The sequence below is a fragment of the Schistocerca cancellata genome, chromosome 4 (assembly GCF_023864275.1).
Source record: "Schistocerca cancellata isolate TAMUIC-IGC-003103 chromosome 4, iqSchCanc2.1, whole genome shotgun sequence".
Classification (NCBI taxonomy): Eukaryota; Metazoa; Arthropoda; class Insecta; order Orthoptera; family Acrididae; genus Schistocerca; species Schistocerca cancellata.
The window spans coordinates 437870998-437894976 of record NC_064629.1 but is presented as its reverse complement, the minus strand read 5'-3'; the positions used below and the strand labels follow the sequence as shown (position 1 = coordinate 437894976).

Below are 23979 nucleotides of genomic sequence, written 5' to 3'. Positions count from 1 at the left end.
CCTAGACTTAGAACTATTTAAACCTAACTAACCTAAGGACATCACACACGTCCATGCCCGAGGCAGGATTCGAACTTGCGACCGTAGCAGCAGCGCGGTTCCGGACTGAAGCGCCTGGAACCGCTCGGCCACAGTGGCCGGCTGCGCAAGTGTAACTAAATCTTATTCCGCAGGTTACCACAAGAGACACATTTGTGTCATATTCATTGTTTAACTCTAATATTTAGAAATAATTAACCATATTTACTGTAATCCTAATTTTTACTATGACAATGTGTTCCGTTAATGCTATAGTAGTAGTACCACAGACAACAGGGGTTCTGTTTGAACCACGATCAGACATTGAAGTTTCAACAAATAATGCTAAATTTGTATTTAAATACAATTTGAGTGAAATTCAACAACAATTCAATTCTGTTAAGAAGCAAATTGATTTGATAAATTCAGTCAAGGATAATGACACCGTTTTGGAAATGAGAATGTCTTGGTATAACAATTGAATTACCGCAAAAATGCAGGTGGAGTCTACATTTGCTAATTATGAAAAAGAGATTAACTTTTTCTTAAACCTTTTGCCACACAAAATCTTGATTAGGCGCAAACGTCCCTGGTTTGATTTCGGAAGTAGTGTCCTTCGAGCTCTGCTTGGCACTTTTAACAAGCCGAGATCTATTGGAAGTTAAAGACAAAATTGTAGCCTTTGAATAATAGTCGAGTACGAATTCAATTAACGTGTGTAATAAAATAATTGTATTAAGGAATATGCAAAGAACCGTTGCTAATCACATAGTTTTATTGAACACATCGTAAAGCAATTTCTTACACATTTCAACATGATTCGTGCTGAGATGAATGCAGCGAGCTCTTTGAAGTATTAAATGCTGCGAGTGCTCACGTGGATTTAAACACTCTGCTTTTAAGAATTACTGACAGTATATCTAATGCTACAATTTAAGAACAGCTCTAGGAAGTAGTTCAAATTATTGCTTAAGAAGTGTACTTTAGCATCCAGACCAATTCTTACAGATATTACTACTAACTGGGCGAATGCTAGATGCGACATCTACTATGATTTACCTTGTTAATTCTTATAATTTATATGCCTACTATAAATTAACTACTAACAATGACTTGAATTTCATTGAAGCACCAAATAGGATTAAGTCTTTTGAATCTTCAAGTAATATTAATCCGTAATTAATTGTAAGTATTGTGTACTTTTTATTTTTATCAATGTGTCTTGTGCCTGCAGCGTATGTCGTGTGCCAAGTTCTGACTTTGAAAGCCCGCTCGTCAGTATCAATCGTTACTGTGTCTGCAAATGAGATAAACGTTGCAATGGCTTCTGATGCAACAACTGGTGAAACAGATTCATGACTCCCTTCTTTGGGAGGTGTACTGTAAGGGTTACAGGCTTGGACGCAGCCGCCACGTGGGGGTAAGAGAGCGAGCTGGCGTTATCGTGGAACGTTGACGAACTGCAGTGTCAGTATCCGCCGGCGGCAGAGCGCCTCACACACACAGTAGTCGCGTCGCGTCGCTGGCCTCTTGCACGGGCAGAACAGTTAACAACGCGCGTGGTTCCGACGCGGAATTATGTCTTCTTCGACTCACAATGATTGACAATGATTGACAAATTCGTATTTGTTCGTGTTAGGACGTCAGACATAGTTATGACGGGTCGACGTAGCGAGCACGTTATTATGAATGTCTTTATACAGGGTGTTACAAAAAGGTACGGCCAAACTTTCAGGAAACATTCCTCACACACAAAGAAAGAAAATATGTTATATGGACATGTGTCGGGAAACGCTTACTTTCCATGTTAGAGCTCATTTTATTACTTCTCTTCAAATCACATTAATCATGGAGTGGAACCACACAGCAACAGAACGTACCAGCGTGACTTCAAACACTTTGTTACAGGAAATGTTCAAAATGTCCTCCGTTAGCGAGGATACATACATCCAACCTCCGTCGCATGGAATCCATGATGCGCTGATGCAGCCCTGGAGAATGGCATATTGTATCACAGCCGTCCACAATACGAGCACGAAGAGTCCCTACATTTGGTACCGTAGTTGCGTAGACAAGAGCTTTCAAATGCCCCCATAAATGAAAGTCAAGAGGGTTGAGGTCAGGAGAGCGTGGAGGCCATGTAATTGGTCCGCCTCTACCAATCCATCGGTCACCGAATCTATTGTTCTATTGTTGAGAAGCGTACGAACACTTCGACTGAAATGTGCAGGAGCTCCATCGTGCATGAACCACAAGTTGTGTCGTACGTGTAAAGGCACATGTTCTAGCAGCACAGGTAGAGTATCCCGTGTGAAATCATGATAACGTGCTCCATTGAGCGTAGGTGGAAGAACATGGGGCCCAATCAAGACATCACCAACAATGCCTGCCCAAACGTTCACAGAAAATCTGTGTTGATGACGTGATTGCACAATTGCGTGCGGATTCTCGTCATCCCACACATGTTGATTGTGAAAATTTACAATTTGATCACGTTGGAATGAAGCCTCATCCGTAAAGAGAACATTTGCACTGAAATGAGGATTGACACATTGCTGGATGAACCATTCGCAGAAGTGTACCCGTGGAGGCCAATCAGCTGCTGATAGTGGCTGCACACGCTGTACATGGTACGGAAACAACAAGTTCTCCCGTAGCACTCTCCATACAGTGACGTGGTCAACGTTACCTTGTACAGCAGCAACTTCTCTGACGCTGACATTAGGGTTATCGTCAACTGCACGAAGAATTGCCTCGTCCATTGCAGGTGTCCTCGTCGTTCTAGGTCTTCCCCAGTCGCGAGTCATAGGCTGGAATGTTCCGTGCTCTCTAGGACGCCGATCAATTGCTTCGAACGTCTTCCTGTCGGGACACCTTCGTTCTGGAAATCTGTCTCGATACAAACGTACCGCGCCACGGCTATTGCCCCGTGCTAATCCATACATCAAATGGGCATCTGCGAACTCCGCATTTGTAAACATTGCACTGACTGCAAAACCACGTTCGTGATGAACACTAACCTGTTGATGCAACGTACTGATGTGCTTGATGCTAGTACTGTAGAGCAATGAGTCGCATGTCAACACAAGCACCGAAGTCAACATTACCTTCCTTCAATTGGGCCAACTGGCGGTGAATCGAGCAAGTACAGTACATACTGATGAAACTAAAATGAACTCTAACATGGAAATTAAGCGTTTTTGGACACATGTCCACATAACATCTTTTCTTTATTTGTGTGTGAGGAGTGTTTCCTGAAAGTTAAACCGTACCTTTTTGTAACACCCTGTAGAAACAAAGTGGTGATGGTTAATAACTCGTGGTTTGCGTATTTCTGTACCTCATGGACTCAATACCCGCAATAATCCTGAAAAATACCAAGGGCGACCCTCAGCCGAGGATACAATCCTCATAAACACCTTATAATTGCACGAATTATTTCTCATATTTCACCTTTTTTGGTTTTCATTGACGGGCCTTACTGGGCCACCGGCTTAGTAGAGCACTTACAAAAATGGTAAAACTGAGCTTGTGTAAATATTACGTAACAGTTTTGAGAGTTTTAACAGAATGAAATAAACGATTACATAGATGTATTCGTCAGGCCTTCTGACTACGAACCCACTGTGCTTGTAAGGGTTAAGTTTGCATCGAATTGTCAAAGTAATTAGCTTTAGCATAACGTTTACAGAAGTCACTTTTTTCATTACCCTCACGAGAAGGATTACATTAATAATGCTAACAAAATAGACGACTGTGCTGTTGGCGTAATAGCCGAATCAACAGAGACCAAAATAGGCCGAATATCGGGAATAGTTCATGTACGGTGATAGGAGGAATTGCCACGAACAACATACTAGCAACCTTGACTCGTGAGGGATGAGTGTGCGCCGGCGAAGGTGGCCGAGCGGTTCTAGGCGCTACAGTCTGGAACCGTGCGACCGCTACGGTCGCAGGTTCGAATCCTGCCTCGGACATGGATGTGTGTGATGTCCTTAGGTTAGTTAGGTTTAAGTAGTTCTAAGTTCTAGGGGACTTATGACCACAGCAGTTGAGTCCCATAGTGCTCAGAGCCATTTGAACCATTTTGATTAACAATTCGCTCTAAGTGAGCAAGAGAATATGAAAATCTCACCAGTGGATTTTGAAGGCCAGCTGTAACGCTGCAGGTTGAATCTCCATGAATAAGTATGTATATGTGTATGGAGGGATGCACTGATGAATGGAAGGGAAGAGGCGATGTGGTAGAAGTATTACTTACCTAACAAAGGGGTCGGGAGTCAAAAAGCAGCGTAGCTCATGACGGGTGAATACTCGTGCATTAGACACCCAGTATTTGAGAATGAGAGCACTTATTGAGTTTCAATAAACTTTACACATAATTTTAAACCGTTGCGAGACTTTTTCTCGCTAATAACCACCACAAAATATTTTATCGCTTACTATATTTTCCCTGTTCATGCAGTAAATCTGCCGCATGAAGCATAACGGTTTAATTTATTACTTCCTTACTACTAACTGCATTCGCGACACATTTTGCAGACAGTATTCAAATAAGCCACTGAATGTACCGTCAAAATTATGAAACGTAGTTCGAGTGATATGACATCATAAACATGAGATGTGTGAAGAACTGCCACATCATGCAAGACTTTTAAATTTATTACTTCGTTGCTACTAACTACAACACTTTTCGCAGACGGTACACACATAAGCCACTGAATGTGCCAACACACATAAGCCACTGAATGTGCCAACAAAATATATCACTGTAATGCATGTAGTTTAGGAGATATGAGGTCAAATACTGAATTTCGTGAAAAATCGCAGCATCGTGTATGACGTTTTACTGCATTACTTCTTTACTACTTACTCTATTCACAACACGTTTCAGAAATTGTAGCAACATATGGTAGTGGATATTCTTGCCAAATTATATTACTGTACAGCACATAGCTCAGGAGATACGACGTCTTAAACATTGAGTGTGTGAAAATGAAACTGCAGGGCGAAATTCGCCAGCTATACAGATGTACAAATATGCGTGTAACGTGTTAAATATATGTGTAATATATTTGACATGTGGATATACGGGCAAAGCCATGCGTAGAAAGCTCATCCTAAACCTCTGGAAAGAATTCAGCTAAATTTGATGCACATTTTTATGATCTGGAAAGAAATATTATGGAGGTAAGAACCACCAGCCTCCTACTGAGGTGATTGTGATAACGTGGAGAGAGAAGGGAGAGGAAGAGATGAACAGACAGAGGGGGCTAACAAGGGACCTGCCCATCGCACCCCCCTCAGATTTAGTTATAAGTTGGCACAGTGGATAGGCCTTGAAAAACTCAACACAGATGAATCGAGAAAACAGGAAGTTGTGTGGAACTACGAAAAAAAAGCAATATATACAAACTGAGTAGTCCATGCGAAAGATAAGTAACATCAAGGATAATCTGAACTCAGGAGCGCCGTGGTCCCGTGGTTACCGTTAGCAGCTGCGAAACGAGAGGTCGTTGGTTCAAGTCTTCCTCGATTGAAATGTCTAATTTTTTATTTTCAGACAATTATCAAAGTTCAGGCACTCACACATAATCAACTTCGCTCTCCAAAATTCCAGAACATGTGCAGATTTACTTGGACATATGCAGGATTTGACGGTCTACACACGGAAAAATTTGAAAACGTTAAAAACATATGTTTTGACAGAGCACAGGGAAAACTGTGCGACTGTGAAACTGTTGCATTCATTTGTTGCAGTTTATGTGACAAACTCTTATGTTTTCATCAATTTTTTGGGAGTGATTATCACATCCACAAGAAAACCTAAATCGGGCAAGGTAGAAGAATCTTTTTACCCATTCGCCAAGTGTACAAGTTAGGTGCGTCGACAACATATTCCTGTCATGTGACGCACATGCCGTCACCAGTGTCGCATAGAATATATCAGACCTGTTTTCCTGTGGAGGAATCGGTTGACCTATGACCTTGCGATCAAATACTTTCGGTTCCCATTGGAGAGGCACGTCCTTTCGTCTACTAATCGCACAGTTTTGCGGTGCGGTCGCAAAACACAGACACTTAACTTATTACAGTGAACAGAGACGTCAATGAACGAACGGAGAGATCATAACTTTGCGAAAATAAAGAAAGTAACCTTTTCTCTCGAGGGAGAACTTGAACCAAGGACCTCTCGGTCCCCAGCTGCTTACGCTAACCACAGGACCACGGCGCTCCTGAGCTCACACTCTCCTTGATGTTGTTTATCTTGCGCATGAACTACTCAATTTGTATATTTTGCTTATTTTTTTCATAGTTCCACACAACTTCTTCCTGTTTTCTCGATTCATCTCTGTTCAGTTTTTCAAGGCCTATCCACTGCGCCAACTTATAACTGAATCTGAGGGGGGTGCGATGGGGAGGTTCCCTTGTAAGAAGGAGATAGACACAGACAGGAGGTGGAGGAGATGGACAGGGAGAGGGGGGTGGGAAATGGGCAGAGAGAGGGGCGAGAAGGAGGTGGACAGAGAAAGGAAACATGAGTATATGGACAGAGAGAGGAGGAAGGAGGGGGTGGACAGAGAAAGGAAAGCGGAGGAGATGAAGAGAGAGAGGGAGAGGTGGAAGGAGGAGTTGGACAGAGAGAAGGGGAAGAGGAGATGCACAAAGAGAGCAGACGAGGAAATGGACCAAGAGGAGGGGAAGAGGAGATGGAATTCGAGGGGACAGGAGGAGATGGACAGAGAGGTAAGGAGCAGATGGACAGAGGGGGAGAAACACTTGCACAAAGTGGGGGGGGGGGGGGAGGAGGAGGAGATGGGCAGAAAGAAGAGCAGGAGGAGATATCGAGTGGGTGGAATGGAGGAGGTGGACAGAGAGAGGGATGGATGAGATGGACAGAGAGGTGATGAAGGGGGTGGTAGACAGAGAGGGTCGGAGAGAGCAGATGGTCTAATTAAAGGCTGGAATAAATACGTACAGGGACTACTCAGCTAGTTTTATTATAAACAGAAAGAAAGGATTACTTACGATTCTTTCTCGAACATTCCCAGATCGATTCGCCTCGTTGGATGAGGGTTGATAACTGGAGCCGCAGCTGCTGCTGGCGGCGTGGGTGGCGGGGGCTGTGGTCGCGGGGGCGGGTTTGGTGGCCTCGGTCTTGGCGGAGCCGGTCGGGGTGGTCGAGGACTACCCGGCCGCTGCATTCCGGGCTCCAACACGACGGCCGCTACCAGAGCCTGCGGCACACCACGTACTCGCTGTCACACACCAGCTCTCAAAACATCTGCTTCAGCTTGGTTTCTGACAGTTTCAGTCGCTACTCGTCGACACTACACGGCGCTTAGAAGTTTCCGTGCTTTGTCTGATGGTCTGTAATTTACTTCGGTAATGGTTCAGCATAATAAATTTGTGCTGTCTAACCCAACAGTAATGAAACATAACCATCAACGTAAAAAACCTTAATTGAAGGTGACAACATAGAATAAGGCACTAAATCATATTCTTTGTACGAAGAAGTGAACTTGGTTTTGGGAACTACAGTGTCCGCGGTTTACAATCGCAAAAGACATTGGCTGTCTTCATTTCAGTTTCAAAGTTCTGTAAACTGTAAAGTGTTGCTATCCTGTGCACACATATGACAGATACCTTGTGGAACTATTTGCTGTTGTACCTACCAATCCAATAAATACGCAAAGATCCACAGTAGCCTACTTGACGTCTGTTTTACACAGGTGACTGGAACGAACTAGAGTATTACGATCACAAGAGCTGTGGAATGCCGAAAGACTGTCCCAAGACCTCCCTCCCCCTACACTGTCGATAAAGCCTCGTAAAAGTCGTCTACCAATCGACTAACTACCTGCAGGCAGCATATGACATGGTAGCTTTGAAATGTACGCTTTCTGCTGCTCAAACTTTTCGGCGCCAAAGCTGAACAATGACTCAACAGTACAATTACCTCAGCATGCATTCTTTGTTTCTATGAGCGATCCATTGAATGTGTTTGGTGATAAATGGATAATAATATTATAATTAAAATGTACTGTAAGCAAAAAATAAACACATATTAAAGGAAATCGTATCCACAATCCTAAATTCAAGGTGAATGTATGTTGGCATATCCAACATGAATATTATTTGTGTTTTCACGCTTTTAAAGAGGTGTAATAGTCAATAGAAACAAGACGCACTGAACTAGCAACATAGATCACAAATTGTGAAATCGAACCGGAAAGGGCCTTTCTGCCGATTTGCGCGCAGTGCGTTGCATTTATTTATGTTCAGGTTCTGCCACCAGACCCAAGTATTGATTCTTTCCGGATTCCTCGTGCATGTAGCATTTAATTTCGGTTCTTACAACTTTCGTACGTGCAACAGCTTTATGCGCAATTCGCTTCACTATGCTTCAGACATCATCCATCAGGCGAATTATATGTATCTTCAGTAGCAAAAGCCCTATTACACTCCTATATAGCACACGAAAGCTGCCTTTGCCTTCGCTCGTCATGATTTCGTCGAATTAAGAATGATGGGTTCCCTACTATCTGCTGCAATATCCTTAATCCAGTCACAAAGTTGGTCCCGTATTCGTATGTTCATATTTTATTCACTAGTCTACGGCGCGGGACTGTATACGATGCATTCTGGAATTCATGGAACACAGCACAATATAGGGACACATTATCTACTGCCTACTGACTTCTCATGTTACTCAATGGTGTGACTTATGCGGACCTCATGCCCTTACCATAACGATGACAAGACTTGTGCGAATTCACAACATGACTGGAGACCTTGTGGTCTGATCTCAATTGGCAGCCAATATCCTTTGACAAACTGCAACAGATTAAAGTATTATGATCCACTGTCTTTGATGAGGATCTCCAACACATACTCGTATATGATTGTGCCTCAGCACAGAAAAAACCATCTTACTCTAGGTGTTTGACTCTGACTTCATTATTACATGTGTTGTGAAAAATGAAATAAAATTAAAGAATGCTCGTTTACAGCAGAATCATATGTTTAGGGCGTTCATTTACCATTTTATACTGTTGAGAGCCCATCACACTCTAGAGTAAGTGACGGAAGTGTTAAGATATCACGGTTCGCGCTACGTACGAGAGAATATCTACCAGAACGCTTCGAAATTAGTTGCCTTTTCTGTGCGCTGAAAGTAAAACAGAACCAAGTTTGATGATAATCAAAGCACAAAATCGCCGTTAAATATATTTTTAAATATCTTTCCTTTTTTAAGTGAAAGAATGTGACGACTTAGAATTAGGCGTCATACTACATGATTTGTGTGAAGAGCAAAATTTGTTTTGGGGAACAACAGTGAACAAAATTTACAATCACAGTACATATTACCTTGTATTCATTATAGTAACAAAGTTTTGTAAATTTACGAAGTGTTCCCATACGACAATCACCTAGAAAGTACTATTTTCTGTTACACTTACCAAATGAAAAAAAGGAAAAAACACTTAGAGATCCATAGCAGCCAACTAGTTTTCAGCCACTAAATGTGATTGCACTATTACGAGCACAAGAACTGCGGAATGCCTCCCCAAGACAACCCCTGATCTCCCAGTACAGACCCTCATATAGGTATCTACCGAGCCCCGAATTATCGGAAAGGAGTTTATGACACAGTGGTTCTGAAATACAAACTTCCTTCTGCTTAGGGCTTTTCTCGTCAAAGCCGCCCAATTAGTCAACAATACAAATTGCCTCAACCTGCACTCTTTCTTATAATGAGTATCCCCTGTAACATGTCTGGTGATAAACACCAGACAGAATTGTAAGGAGCCTTTCCACCTATTTATGCCCAACGTGTTCCATTTATTCATGATGAGGTTCTACCACGAGTCGCAAGTGTCGACCCTTTGCAGGTCCACATGCATTTCTGTATAATTTTCGGGTTTAGAGACTTCACTATGTGCAACAGCTTCATCCGCGATCAGCCTCATTGTGTTTCAGACATTACCCATCGCACAATGTATGCGTATCTTTAACAGTAACAACCCCGTTACACTTACAGAAATCTGCTTTCACACGTGATAACATCGTTCCTTAAAGATTCAACGTGTTACGCAGTGGTTATAATGTTTTATCTCATCCGTTTATCATTAGTAGTAATAGTACACCGAAAATACTTTCACGTGTGACGTTTTTGTCGTGTCGAGAACAATGCATTGAATCCTATCTGCTACGTTGTCTTGCTTCCAATCGCCAAGCTATCCCGATATTCTGCAAGTTTGCATTATATACTGTATCCTGTCTTCCCATGTTACCAAATGGACTCTCATAAATAAGCGTCAAGCCCCTGTCTAGAGTAAATACGTGTACAACATGGTAGGAGAATGTCTGGTCTGGTCTCGATTAGTGGTTGAAGTGGAATTGGGATACCAATTCGATTCTACACAGAGTACGTGAAAGAACTGCCCCCCCCCCCCTTTTAAAAGCCGTGTACCGCAATTCTCTAGAGGAACGGAAGGTTCCAAATGATTTGAAAAGAGCACAGGTAGTCCCAGTTTTCAAGAAGGGTCGTCGAGCAGATGCGCAAAAAAAAAAAAAAAAAAAAGGTTCTAATGGCTCTCAGCACTATGGGACTTTTTTTATTTAACAGCTGAGGTCATCAGTCCCCTAGAACTTACTTAAACTTAACTAACCTAAGGACTTCACACACATCCATGCCCGAGGCAGGATTCGAACCTGCGCCCGTAGCGGTCGCGCGGTTGCAGACTGAAGCGCCTAGAACCGCTCGGCCACACTGGCCGGCAGATGCGCAAAACTATCGGCCTATACCTCTGATATCGATCTGTTGTAGAATTTTAGAACATGTTTTTTGCTCGCATATCATGTCATTTCTGGAAACCCAGAATCTACTCTGTAGGAATCAACATGGAGTCCGGAAACAGCGATCGTGTGAGACCCAACTCGCTTTATTTGTTCATGAGACCCAGAAAATATTAGATACAGGCTCCCAGGTAGATGCTATTTTCCTTGACTTCCGGAAGGCGTCGGTCGCAGGTTCGAATCCTGCCTCGGGCATGGATGTGTGTGTTGTCCTTAGGTTAGTTAGGTTTAAGTAGTTCTAAGTTCTAGGGGACTGATGACCTCAGATGTTAAGTCCCATAGTGCTCAGAGCCATTTGAACCATTTGAACCGGAAGGCGTTCGATACAGTTCCGCACTGTCGCCTGATAAACAAAGTAAGAGCCTACGGAATATCAGACCAGTTGTGTGGCTGGATTGAAGAATTTTTAGCAAACAGAACACAGCATGTTGTTCTCAATGGAGAGACGTCTACAGAAGTTAAAGTAACCTCTGGCGTGCCACAGGGGAGTGTTATCGGACCATTGCTTTTCACAATATATATATATATAAATGACCTAGTAGATAGTTTCGGAAGTTCCATGCGGCTTTTCACGGATGATGCTGTAGTATACAGAGAAGTTGCAGCATTAGAAAACTGCAGCGAAATGCAGGAAGATCTGCAGCGGATGGGCACTTGGTGCAGGGAGTGGCAACTGACCCTTAACACAGACAAATGTAATGTGTTGCGAATACATAGAAAGAAGGATCCTTTATTGTATGGTTACATGGTAGCAGTTACTTCTGTAAAATATCTGGGAGTTTGCGTACGGAACGATTTGAAGTGGAATGATCATATAAAATTAATTGTTGGTAAGGTGGGTGCCAGGTTGAGATTCATTGGGAGAGTCCTTAGAAAATGTAGTCCATAAACAAAGGAGGTGCCTTACAAAACACTCGTTCGACCTATACTTGAGCATTGCTCATCAGTGTGGGATCCGTACCAGGTCGAGTTGACAGAGGAGATAGAGAAGATCCAAAGAATAGCGGCGCGTTTCGTCACAGGGTTATTTGGTAAGTGTGATAATGTTACGGAGATGTTAAGCAAACTCAAGTGGCAGACTCTGCAAGAGAGGCGCTCTGCATCGCGGTGTAGATTGCTGTCCAGGTTCCGAGAGGATGCCTTTCTGAATGAGGTATCGAAAATATTGCTTCCCCCTACTTATACTTCCCGAGGAGATCACGAATGTAAAATTAGAGAGATTCGAGCGCGCACGGAGGCTTTCCGGCAGTCGTTCTTCCCGCGAACCATACGCGACTGGAACAGGAAAGGGAGGAAATGACAGTGGCACATAAAGTTCCTTCCGCCACACACCGTTGGGTGGCTTGCGGAGTATAAATGTAGATGTAGATGAAGACGATGGAAGTATATTCTATTGAGATGTCAGGTAAATTGCTGATAACAGCTTTTGATAGCATAGCATAGTTATTACAGTATTTTGTCTATAGGAGAGTGTACGAGATCATAAAATTGATATCTAGTACTATCTCAGTCTAGGTATTTGACCCTGAGATTATTAGTGAATACAGTATGTAAATTGAACCAAATGGGAAGCATGTGTGATTCCTGTAGAATCATTGCCTGAAAGCGTTTATTTTTCATTTACATCCGTATTTCATACATTATGAAGCGCTCCTCGCTTATTACGAAAGTATTAAGTGATACAATGCAATTACGATGTACTAAGTATAACTTCTTCCTACCCCTCCCCCCCCCCCCCCCCGGCCATCCACAATGGCCTCGGTCAGTTCGTTCGTATTTGGCCACGTTGTGTGTTTATAAATCTAGTATTTGGAGCATTGCGATTGAATGTTTGTGTTATTTATTAGTTGATTATGGAAAGGAAATACATTCTGTAAACATTGTAGAGGTTTGGGACCATAGTTACGATCGGTAAACGTCAGACTTCCTCGAAATTTCGTTTTCGTACATACATTACTGGCCATTAAAATTGCTACACCACGAAGATGACGTGCTACAGACGCGAAATTTAGCCGACAGGAAGAAGATGCTGTGATATGCAAATGATAGCTTTTCAGAGCATTCACACAAGGTTGGCGCCGGTGGCGGCACATACGACGTGCTGACATGAGGAAAGTTTCCAACCGATTTCTCATACACAAACAGCAATTGACCAGCGTTGCCTGATGGAACGTTGTTGTGATACCCCGTGCAAGGAGGAGAAATGCGTACCATCACGTTTCCGACGTTGTTAATGGTCGGATTGTAGCCTATCGCGATTGCGGTTTATCGTATCACGACATTGCTGCTCGCGTTGGTCGAGATCCAATGACTGTTAGCAGAATATGGAATCGGTGGGTTCAGGAGGGTAATACGGAACGCCGTGCTAGATCCCAACGGCCTCGTATCACTAGCAGTCGAGCTGACAGGCATCTTATCCTCATGGCTGTAACGGATCGTGCAGCCACGTCTCGATCCCTGAGTCAACAGATGGGGACGTTTGCAAGACAACAACCACCTGCACGAAGAGTTCGACGACGTTTGCAGTAGCATGGACTATCAACTCGGAGACCATGGCTGCGGTTACCCTTGACGCTGCATCATAGACAGGAGCGCCTGCGATGGTGTACTCAACGACGAACATGGGTGTACGAATAGCAAAACGTAATTTTTTTCGGATGAATCCAGGTTATGTTTACAGCATCATGATGGTCGCATCCGTGTATGGCGACATCGCGGTGAACGCACATTGGAAGCGTGTATTCGTCATCACCATATTGGCGTATCACCCCGCGTGGTGGTATGGGGTGCCATTGGTTACACGTCTCGGCGAACAGTGGACGTTACATTTGAGATGTGTTACGACCCGTGGCTCTACCCTTCATTCGATCCCTGCGAAACCCCACATTTCAGCAGGATAATGCACGACCGCATGTTGCAGGTCCTGTACGGGCCCTTCTGGATACAGAAAATGTTCGACTGCTGCCCTGGCCAGCACATTCTCCAGATCTCTCACCAATTGAAAACGTCTGGTCAATGATGGCCGAGTAACTGGCTCGTCACAATACATCAGTCACTACTCTTGATGAACTGTGGTATCGTGTTGAAGCTGCGTACTTGTACACGCCATCCAAGCTCTGTTTGACTCAATGCCCAGGCGTATCAAGGCCGTTATTACGGCCAGAGGTGGTTGGTTGTTCTGGGTACTGATTTATCAGGATCTATGCACCCAAATTGGGTGAAAATGTAATCACATGTCAGTTCTAGCATAATATATTTGTCCAATGAATACTCGTTTATCATCTGCATTTCTTCTTGGTGTAGCAGTTTTAATGACCAGTAGTGTAATATCATTTACGCCTAAAAGGAAGTGTCAGTTGCCTGCTTCGCATGTTGTTTGTATACGTATAGAACAATTCAGATAAGCAGTTAGAATAATTGGACTTAATTTAAGAGTCCACTTAGTAACGTTACCCGTATTTAGGCGAGCTAATCGGCCGCCCAGTATTGTTGCGAGATGAGATAAATTTGTTGCACACCTGTAAGCTAGCGGACCCAGGTCTCAGGGCGCACCGTGGCGGTTCCGGCTTGCGGTGGGTGGCCGGTACGAACGAGTCCAGGTACTTGCTACGTCGCCGGAAAGGTGAAAAACCCCGAGGCTGGGGATATGGACGGGTTTTACTGTCATTGTCTTTATGCAGAATATGTTCCAGGAAAAGGGGGAGTGTCAGACAATCTTAAAAATAGCTAACTTACAGCTATTTGAGATTCGACAATAACTATCATCAAATATTAGTGCAAATCTGAATACATCGGCGATCTCAGATAAATGAAGCGCATCCAATGACGCATCAGTATTTCAATATCTTCAAAACTGCAAAAATTAATATTTCACAGGGAATAAACATTTACACAACGAACTTCTGAATTAACAACTTTTAATCGTTTCATGTGATTTCAACAAACGATATCTCAGATGATAACATTGCACTATCGCTATCATCCCTGAAAGCTACGTATCTGCGTCTATTTTATTTTTTTTATTTACGACGTCTTTTATACCTTTTTTACTATGCAAAGGTTTGTCAGAACATAGCAGTCTCCACATTTACAAAACAAGTGAACACAGCATCAGTACTTCATATTTCGTCATACTACTGTTTTTATTTAATAACAGTTCATTATTTTGCCAACAACTTTACTTAAATTTTGACTGCAAGTGGTATTAAAAAAACAGTTGTTGTTGTTGTGGTCTTCAGTCCTGAGACCGGTTTGATGTAGCTATCCATGCAACTCTATCCTGTTCAAGTTTCTTCATCTCCCAGTACCAACTGCAACCTACATCCTTCTGAATCTGCTTAGTGTATTCATCTCTTGGTCTCCCGCTACCATTTTTACCCTCCACGCTGCCCTCCAATACTAAACTGGTGATCCCTTGATGCCTCAGAACATGTCCTACCAACCGATCCCTTTTTCTAGTGAAGGTGTGCCACAAATTTATCTTCTCTCTACTTCTATTCAATACCTCCTCGCCGGCCGTAGTGGCCGAGCGGTTCTAGGCTCTTGAATCTGGAACCGCGCAACCGCTACGGTCGCAGGTTCGAATCCTGCCTCGGGCATGGATGTGTGTGATGTCCTTAGGTTAGTGGGGTTTAAGTAGTTCTAAGTTCTAGGTGAGTGATGACCTTAGAAGTTAAGTCCCATAGTGCTCAGAGCCACTTGAACCATTTGAATACCTCCTCATTAGTTACGTGATCTACCCATCTAATCATCAGCATTCTTCTGTAGCACCACATTTCGAAAGCTTCTATTGTCTTCTTGTCCAAACTATTTATCGTCCATGTTTCACTTCCATACATGGCTACACCCCATACAAATACTTTCAGAAACGACATCCTGACACTTAAATCTATACTCGATGTTAACAAATTTATCTTCTTCAGAAACGCATTCCTTGCCATTGCCAATCTACATTTTATATCCTCTCTAATTCGACCATCATCAGTTATTTTGCTCCCCAAATAGCAAAACTCCTTTACTGCTTTAAGTGTCTCATTTCCTAATCTAATTCCTTCAGCATCACCCGACTTAATTTGACTGCATTTCCATTATCCTCGTTTTGGTTTTGTTGATGTTCATCTTATATCCTCCTTTCAAGACACTGTCCATTCCGTTCAACTGCTCTTCCAAGTCCTTTGCTGTCTCTGAGAGAATTACAACGTCATCGGCAAACCTCAAAGTTTTTATTGATTCTCCATGGATTTTAATATCTACTCCGAATTTTTCTTTTGTTTCCTTTACTGCTTGCTGAATATACAGATTGAATAACATCGGGGAAAGGCTACAACCCTGTCTCTTTCCCTTCCCAACCACAGCTTCCTTTTCATGCCCCTCGACTCTTGTAACTGCCATCTGGTTTCTGTACAAATTTTAAATAGCCTTTCCCTGTATTTTACCCCTGCCACCTTCAGAACTTGAAAGAGAGTATTCTAGTCAACATTGTCAAAAGCTTTCCCTAAGTCTACAAATGCTAGAAACGTACGTTTGCCTTTCCTCAATCTATCTTCTAAGATAAGTCGAAAGGTCAGTATTGCCTCTCGTGTCCCAATATTTCTACGGAATCCAAACTGATCTTCCCTGAGGTCGGTTTCTACCAGTTTTTCCATTCGTCTGTAAAGAATTCGATTTAGTATTTTGCAGCCGTGACTTATTAAACTGATAGTTCGGTAATTTTCACATCTGTCAACACCTGCTTTCTTTGGGATTGGAATCATTATATTCTTCTTGAAGTCTGAGGGTATTTCGCCTGTCTCATACATCTTGCTCACCAGATGGTAGAGTTTTGTCATGACTGGCTCTCCCAAGGCTGTTAGTAGTTCTAATGGAATGTTGTCCACTCCCGGGGCCTTGTTTCTTTTGTTACCCAAGATTTTCCACTAGCCCTCATCTTTTTGCCTACTTGATCCTTTGCTGCCTTCGCTTCTTCATCCCTCAAAGCAACCCATTCTTCTTCTACTGTATTTGTTTCCCCCATTCCTGTCAATCGTTCCCTTATGCTCTCCCTGAAATTCCGTACACCCTCTGGTTGAGTCACTTTATCGAGGTCCCATGTCCTTAATTTCCCACCTTTTTGCAGTTTCTTCAGTTTTAATCTCCATTTCATAACCAATAGATTGTGGTCAGAGTCCACATCTGCCTCTGGAAATGTCTTACAATTTAAAACCTGGTACCTAAATCTCTGCCTTACTATTTTATAATCTATCAGATACCTTCTAGTAACTCCAGGCTTCTTCCCGGTATACAACTTTCTTTCATGTTTCTTGAACCAAGTGTTAGCTATGATTAAGTTATGCTCTGTGCAAAATTCTGCCAGGCGGCTTCCTCTTTCATTTCTTACCCCCAATCCATATTCACCTACTACATTTCCTTCTCTTCCTTTTCCTACTATCGAATTCCAGTCCCCGATGACTATTACATTTTCGTCTCCCTTCACTATCTGAATAATTTCTTTTATCTCATCATACATTTAATTATTTTCTTCGTCATCTGCAGAGCTAGTTGGCATATAAACTTATACTACTGTAGTAGGCATGGGCTTCGTGTCTATCTTGGCCAAAATAATGCGTTCACTATGCTGTTTGTAGTAGCTTACCCGCACTCCTATTTTTTTATTCATTATTAAACCTACTCCTGCATTACCCCTATTTGATTTTGTATTTACAACCCTGTATACACCTGACCAAAAGTCTTGTTCCTCCTGCCACCAAACTTCACTAATTCCCACTATATCTAACTTTAACCTATCCATTTCCCTTTTTAAATTTTCTAACTCAACTGCCCGATTAAGGGATCTGACATTCCATCCTCCGATCCGTAGAACGCCAGTTTTCTTTCTCCTGATAACGACGTCCTCTTGAGTAGTCCCCGCCCGGAGATCCGAATGGGGGACTATTTTACCTCCGGAATATTTTACCCAAGAAGATGTCATCATCATTTAGTCATACAGTAAAGCTGCATGCCCTCGGGAAAAATTATGGCTGTAGTTTCCCCTTGCTTTCAGCCGTTCGCAGTACAAAAGCAAGGCCGTTTTGGTTAGTGTTACAGGGCCATCATCCTGACTGTTGCCCTTGCAACTACTTAAAAGGCTGCTGCCCCTCTTCAGGAACCACACGTTTGTCTGACCTCTCAACAGATACCCCTCCGTTGTGGTTGCACCTACGGGAGGGCTATCTGTATCGGTGAGGCACGCAAGCCTCCCCACCAACAGCAAGGTCCATGGTTCATGGGGGGATTAAAAAACTGTGCTAATTAAAAGTGGTCAATCGCATATGTTAATGGGCACCACAGTTGAAAATAGAACAAAAAGTCCCTTTTGACAGGCAGGCCTAAATAATTGTTTGAACCATATTTAACGAAATCTGCTGCCGTTTTACGTGAGCGGATTTGCACAAGAGCACGGGCTTACTTATTTGTGAACTAACCTTTACTTATATTTATTGTGAATGTTCTGAGTGTGACTGAATATTTATAACATATCTATATTTAAGTACTGTTGTAATATATTAGTTTATTATGGGAAAGTGGTCATGTTGATACAGATCATGTCTTAAGAGCTTAAGAACGATGCATTTTTTCTGGGAACTGCCTTCAGACAATGGAGAAGTGGGCAGCAGTGGAACACTATGGAAGTCAGGTGGTGACTGGAATTTGTCGAGTGGAGAGCTCAAAGGAGCGATTCGAAACATTTTGTTGGTGAGTTCTGGAACAAGGCAAACCAGCCTGTAACATGTACGATTTAGTCATATAGGTGATTGTTTGTGGGCGTTGAAAGGCCGCTACAATGATCTAACTTTCGAAGGGACTTAATATTTCGAAAGGTCTGAATGCTCTCCAGAACAGCACTCTATTTCCGCTCGATTTACGGGACTGAGAGTAGACAGAGGATGAGTTACTATTCTTTGCATTGTGTTTATTAATTTCTGAATCACCATGTTGAGCTCTGAACTATTTTGAGCTCGTGTATCTTTCGTGTATTATGATCACGAAATGGACTTAGTTCTCGTGAGTCTTTGATGACTATTTAGTTTGGGGATTTTGTTACCATTCTCGTTCGCTGTCAACGTAACTTTACCGCATTTGATAAGGATATTTTCTATCTGCATTTTAACTGAATAAGTTAGGACCATTTCCCATTTATTTGAGATGTCCTTTCTTGGATAAATATTATTCATCATAATTGTATGTCGTCTACAACAATTATAGACATTAGAAGGAACCCCTTGTTATTAAATTAATTATTTAACTTTTATTGCGTATTTATTTGTATTTTATTAATTCGCAATTCGAGCCAGTGCATAGACTGTTTGACTACAGGATCGCAGCTACAGTTTATTATTTGCAGCGTTTTAGCAGCAGGGCATGAAAGCTGACATACACGGCTCGACCCTATAACTACATCGAGTTAATCTTTTTAAACAGAGCCGTGCGTAGCCCCTCTACATAAAGTACGAGTAACCACAGATAAAGACGCAACTGGTTTGCTCGTAGGGACTGCTGTTTAGAAAAGCACCTACTCTAGTAATAACCGTTAGGTATCGTCGAAACAGTCACGTTTCAGGCACCACACATTAATAGCCCTCTTCCAATAGATTACAGTTGTAGAACCGCATTTCATACTTCTCGTTTCTTATATTTTTGCCTGTTCAGTATTTTATTTTAGCTAACATGTGTTTTATACAGTTACATGTTTGGTCAGTTTTTGTGCCTAGGATGAAATGTTAACTGCCTGCATTGCGTGATATTTCAGTCACATGTATTTTGTACAGTTCAGTTGTGTGTTTCTAGTATAGAAAATGATGCTTTGTCTTCTTCCCCCCTAATTTTATGGGTGGTAAGGTGAAGCATTACTGAACAATTTCTAAAAAGATGATGATGTTCAATCTTTGTACCACGGGTTTGTGTGTGTGTGTGTGTGTGTGTGTGTGTGTGTATATGTGTGTGTGCGTGCGTGACGCATTATCGTCTTCCCCCTAATTTGGAGTATGGTGAGGTGCTGCATTACTGAAAAATTCCTAAAAAAGTGACCGTACTTTTTTCTTTGCACCACGAGTAAGACAGCCTCCGAAAGGCTTAAGACCGCAGTAACCTGTGTTTGTCTGTGTGTCTGTGTGTGTGTGTGTGTGTGTGTGTTTGTGTGAGTGTGGTTTGATGACTAAGCTTACATGCTTTAGACGTGGAAATACTGCTTCACATAATTGTTTTATAATTGCTATGGAACATGACATAAAAAATTCAAATCGTTTGAACATAGTGCCAATTTATGCAAATTAGGTGAAGCTTATGTATTTTCATAAATAATCGAATAATTTTGGACATGACGCAGTCTTGGACTGTAATGTAAGAAGGATGCTGCAAAGTACATACATCTGGACCAGTTCCGCCATCTCGAATTTATTACGTTTTTACATTTATTACATTTTTCGCCACCACCATCTATATTTTTTAATTTTTTCACAAACATTATCTTGTTTTTTTTTCCGCCAGTGCCATCTTGGACTTCTCGGTGACTGCAGTGATGACTAGCAATTGACACACGAAGTGTTGGCCAAAATCCCCATAGCCATACCGCTAGTGGACTAACCAACTTGGTCAAATACATTGTCGTGTCATTCACAGGAAGAAGTATGTTGGAGTGTTATCAAGAAACTAGGGTCGTGTCAAAGTCAGACTGCTGAAACGTTTCGTTGTGCATAATCTATGACCACAATACCATACAAAATGTTCCTCGTCAGTACTGTTGAGCCACTTATGTCCAAAAGCTAAAACGTACATTCTTGTCCACTATCGGATGTTGTACCCTAAAAATAAAAGAATTGTTACCTCATTCCAACGAAAATCTTGCAGCAACCTCCAGAAGCATTACGTCATCAAATATAGTATGCCAAAAATTTCATGGAGGTGATACATGTCCAGCCACATATGTATGTACCATCCAAAGATTCTGAGAGAGAGAAGAGTGTGTAGAAGTCGTGTAGACTAGACGGCAGACCACAGAGAACCTGTTCTTTATTATAAGTCAGAAGGCAATATATATGTATTCACTTTTCAAGAAGTAAAACCTATTATCTCCCGACAACATGGATGAATAAATTTCTTTTCTTTTCGTCACTAATCACAAAACGTTTGATCCTTAGACTATTGGTTTCTGTAAGCAAAGAGCATCCTCAGATCTGCTTTATAACTTTTCCTAATGGAAGATCAGCTATGTCAATATAAAAGGAACTATCCCCTCTTACGCATTAAGAGAGTTGCAAAATCACAACAAGCCTAGTCAGTCTAGCTAGGTAGTTATTTAGGGCCCATTCATTCCACTACCCTATTCATACGTTAATAAATCAGCTAAGAATATTTTTACTATGTTAGGACATGTTATAAAACGTATCTGAAGTTGGTTATCGCTGACAAAAACCGGTAGTCAAAGGACGAAACTTTTGTGAGCATTGATGGAAATAAATGAAATTTATTCTACACTTTCTGGATCGCTGTTTTAATCAGCGACCATATCGCGGCTTGCGAAACATGTATGAGAAAGTTACCTACAACTAACACACAGAAATCTTCGGTGAATATACATACTATTCATCCATGACCATCCACATGGACTTACACAGGTCTATAAGGATGACTTCCTTGGTGCTACTTGTAGTCATTCACCTCAAACCATCATTACACTGAGACCATTTTCGTAGAGAGAAGCAAGAGAGAGACATGACGATAATAATCTGATGCCCCATCAATTATGAGGTCATTATAGGCGGAGAACAAGCTCAGGTAAGACAAGGATAAGGAAGGGATCGGCTATGTCAGTGTCAAAGGAACCATCCTCTCTTATGCATCAAGACAACTGCGAAAATCACAACAAGCTTGTATCAATATAGCCAGGTAGTTATTAGGTCCCCACTCATTCCGATACATTACTCATAGGTTAACAAATAAGCTAAGGGTATTTTAGGATTGTAATAATACTTTTCCACACAAGAGGTTGATTGAGAACTAATTAAAAGTGTGTAATTTTTTTATAAATCTGAATAACTTAAAAATGTCGTTTACATTATTTCCTCACACAGGAAGCTCAGATTTTCTTTAACCTCCCTGCATTAGGACAACCATTTAAAAGAGTATTATTCTGTATTTTTATGTAAACATAAAAACCATGTGTTGGAGCTATACAGAAAAAGTCTTGATGGATATGTTATCAAGCATTTTTCGATGAGTATAAACTAATTTAGAATTCAACAACTGATTGTACTCCTACTTTCCGAAATAACAAGTGTAACAACGGAAACTGGTTTCAACTGAAAAGCCAGTAGTAGAAATTGCTAAAATTTTGAGTACTGTCCTACATAGACTTAGAAAGCAATGCTACCATATATTCCACCAGAAAAGCAACTGGGTATTGTCGTCATAGTCTGACTTCGCTGTTAGACACAGGCTCATTCCTGAATTTCTCACTTATCAAACTCTACTTTCTTATAGTATGCAGGAAACAACACCGAAATTTGTACATAACAATAATTTACATTTACACAAGTTTAGGTTAAAACGAGACAGGTTGCTGAAATATGTAAGTGACAATATGATTCTTATATTAGTTTGCTATGTAAACAATTTCTGTAAAGATTTTTTACTGTTAATGTTGGAAAACGCTATAATCACAGCTCCTCAGAACTGGCAATGGAATTATAGTAACGAATTCTACAAAGTGAAAAATTGCTAGGTTTCCTTCAAAAACAGTTGTCTGTTTTAAGTATTTGGTAAGCTTGAGCAATATAAGTTGGATGAAGAAATTTCAAATTGCTGGGTTTGTTATATTGAGAGGAAAGAATTATAGAGTCACAATGAGATCTCAGTGTGCAATATATCAGTATTAACTGATTCTTCCATGTTTTCCTGGTAGCAGAACTTAATAGTTACAGATGAAAAGCACAGAATTGTAAATGTCCTACTGTATAGCGTGGAACAACTACATCTTTGTGCTTTTCATTTATAACTGCAAATGTATTCATTATTGCTGAACGATGCCTCAAAAGATATTCATAAAAACGAAAAAAAATAATTTTAATGTGATCTAATGAACTACCATTACGAATCAATGACTAAAATTATATTCTACAAACGAGGAAATTAAAACATGTTATGTCCTTTTTATTGTTTATGTGAGGGCAACAAATCCTCTTTGTCAAGAACTGTTACTGGTTGAGACATACAAGATTGCATTCTTCTGTGGACCTAAAATGAAAACAAATTATAATATATAAAATAAAGCCTTCTATTTTTATAGGAAATAAACCATCATCATTTTTCAGCACTTTACTGATACTTAGAGGGATGAGGTATTCGAGAGAACAATGAAGCTGTTGATGTCGCTTCATACTCTCCCATATGGCAAGAACACAATTCCAGTATGTATCTCGTGCACAGACTGGAAGGTGTTCATAGAATCGAATGATCACTGGCCGCACAATAAATAAATAAAAAATAAATTCGGTTGGATCAAATACGTGATCGTTTCATAAACGTGTGGATGATTCCATGCACTGTTGATGAACTGATATTTATTTCTTTAACAGGTAAGGCACTCTGACGCTTTTTTTTTTTTAAGTCACAAATTTTTGCTATCATAAGCACACATACGGCAATTGACTTACGACTATTTTCTGTTGTACTTACCAAGAGAGTAAATATATGAAGATCCAAAGGCCCTCTAAGTCGTTTGCTCTATCCCGTTGTTATACGCAGGCGACTGAAGTGAACTGAATGTTACGAGCACAAGGTCTGTGGAATGTCGGCAGACTGCCCCAGGACTTCACCCATTCCCCCTCCCACTACGCTGATGACAAAGACTCGTACAGGCCCGTGACCGACTGCCTGATTACTGGCAAGCAGTATATGACTCAGTAGCTTTGAGATGCAAACTTCCTTCCGCTCAGACCTTTCGACATCAAAACAGAGCAGTGAATCAACAGTACTGATTGCCCCACAATTCAGTCTTCGTTGCTCTGAGTAACCCATGGAATGAATTTCGTGATAATCTTTACAACAGGAGATTAAAAGCGTATT

General features: G+C 41.4%; 1 long non-coding RNA gene across 1 annotated transcript in view; it reads right to left on the bottom strand.

The window, feature by feature from the left end:
• Positions 1 to 23697, bottom strand: part of LOC126185147 (uncharacterized) — a 94036-nt gene extending 70339 nt beyond the window's left edge. Inside the window, exons 1-2 of the long non-coding RNA XR_007536960.1 lie at positions 23590 to 23697; positions 7048 to 7256 (exon numbers count right to left, since the gene is read on the bottom strand). This is a non-coding gene — a long non-coding RNA (uncharacterized LOC126185147). The remainder of the gene's footprint in view (positions 1 to 7047; positions 7257 to 23589) is intronic.
• Positions 23698 to 23979: the final 282 nt, after the last annotated feature.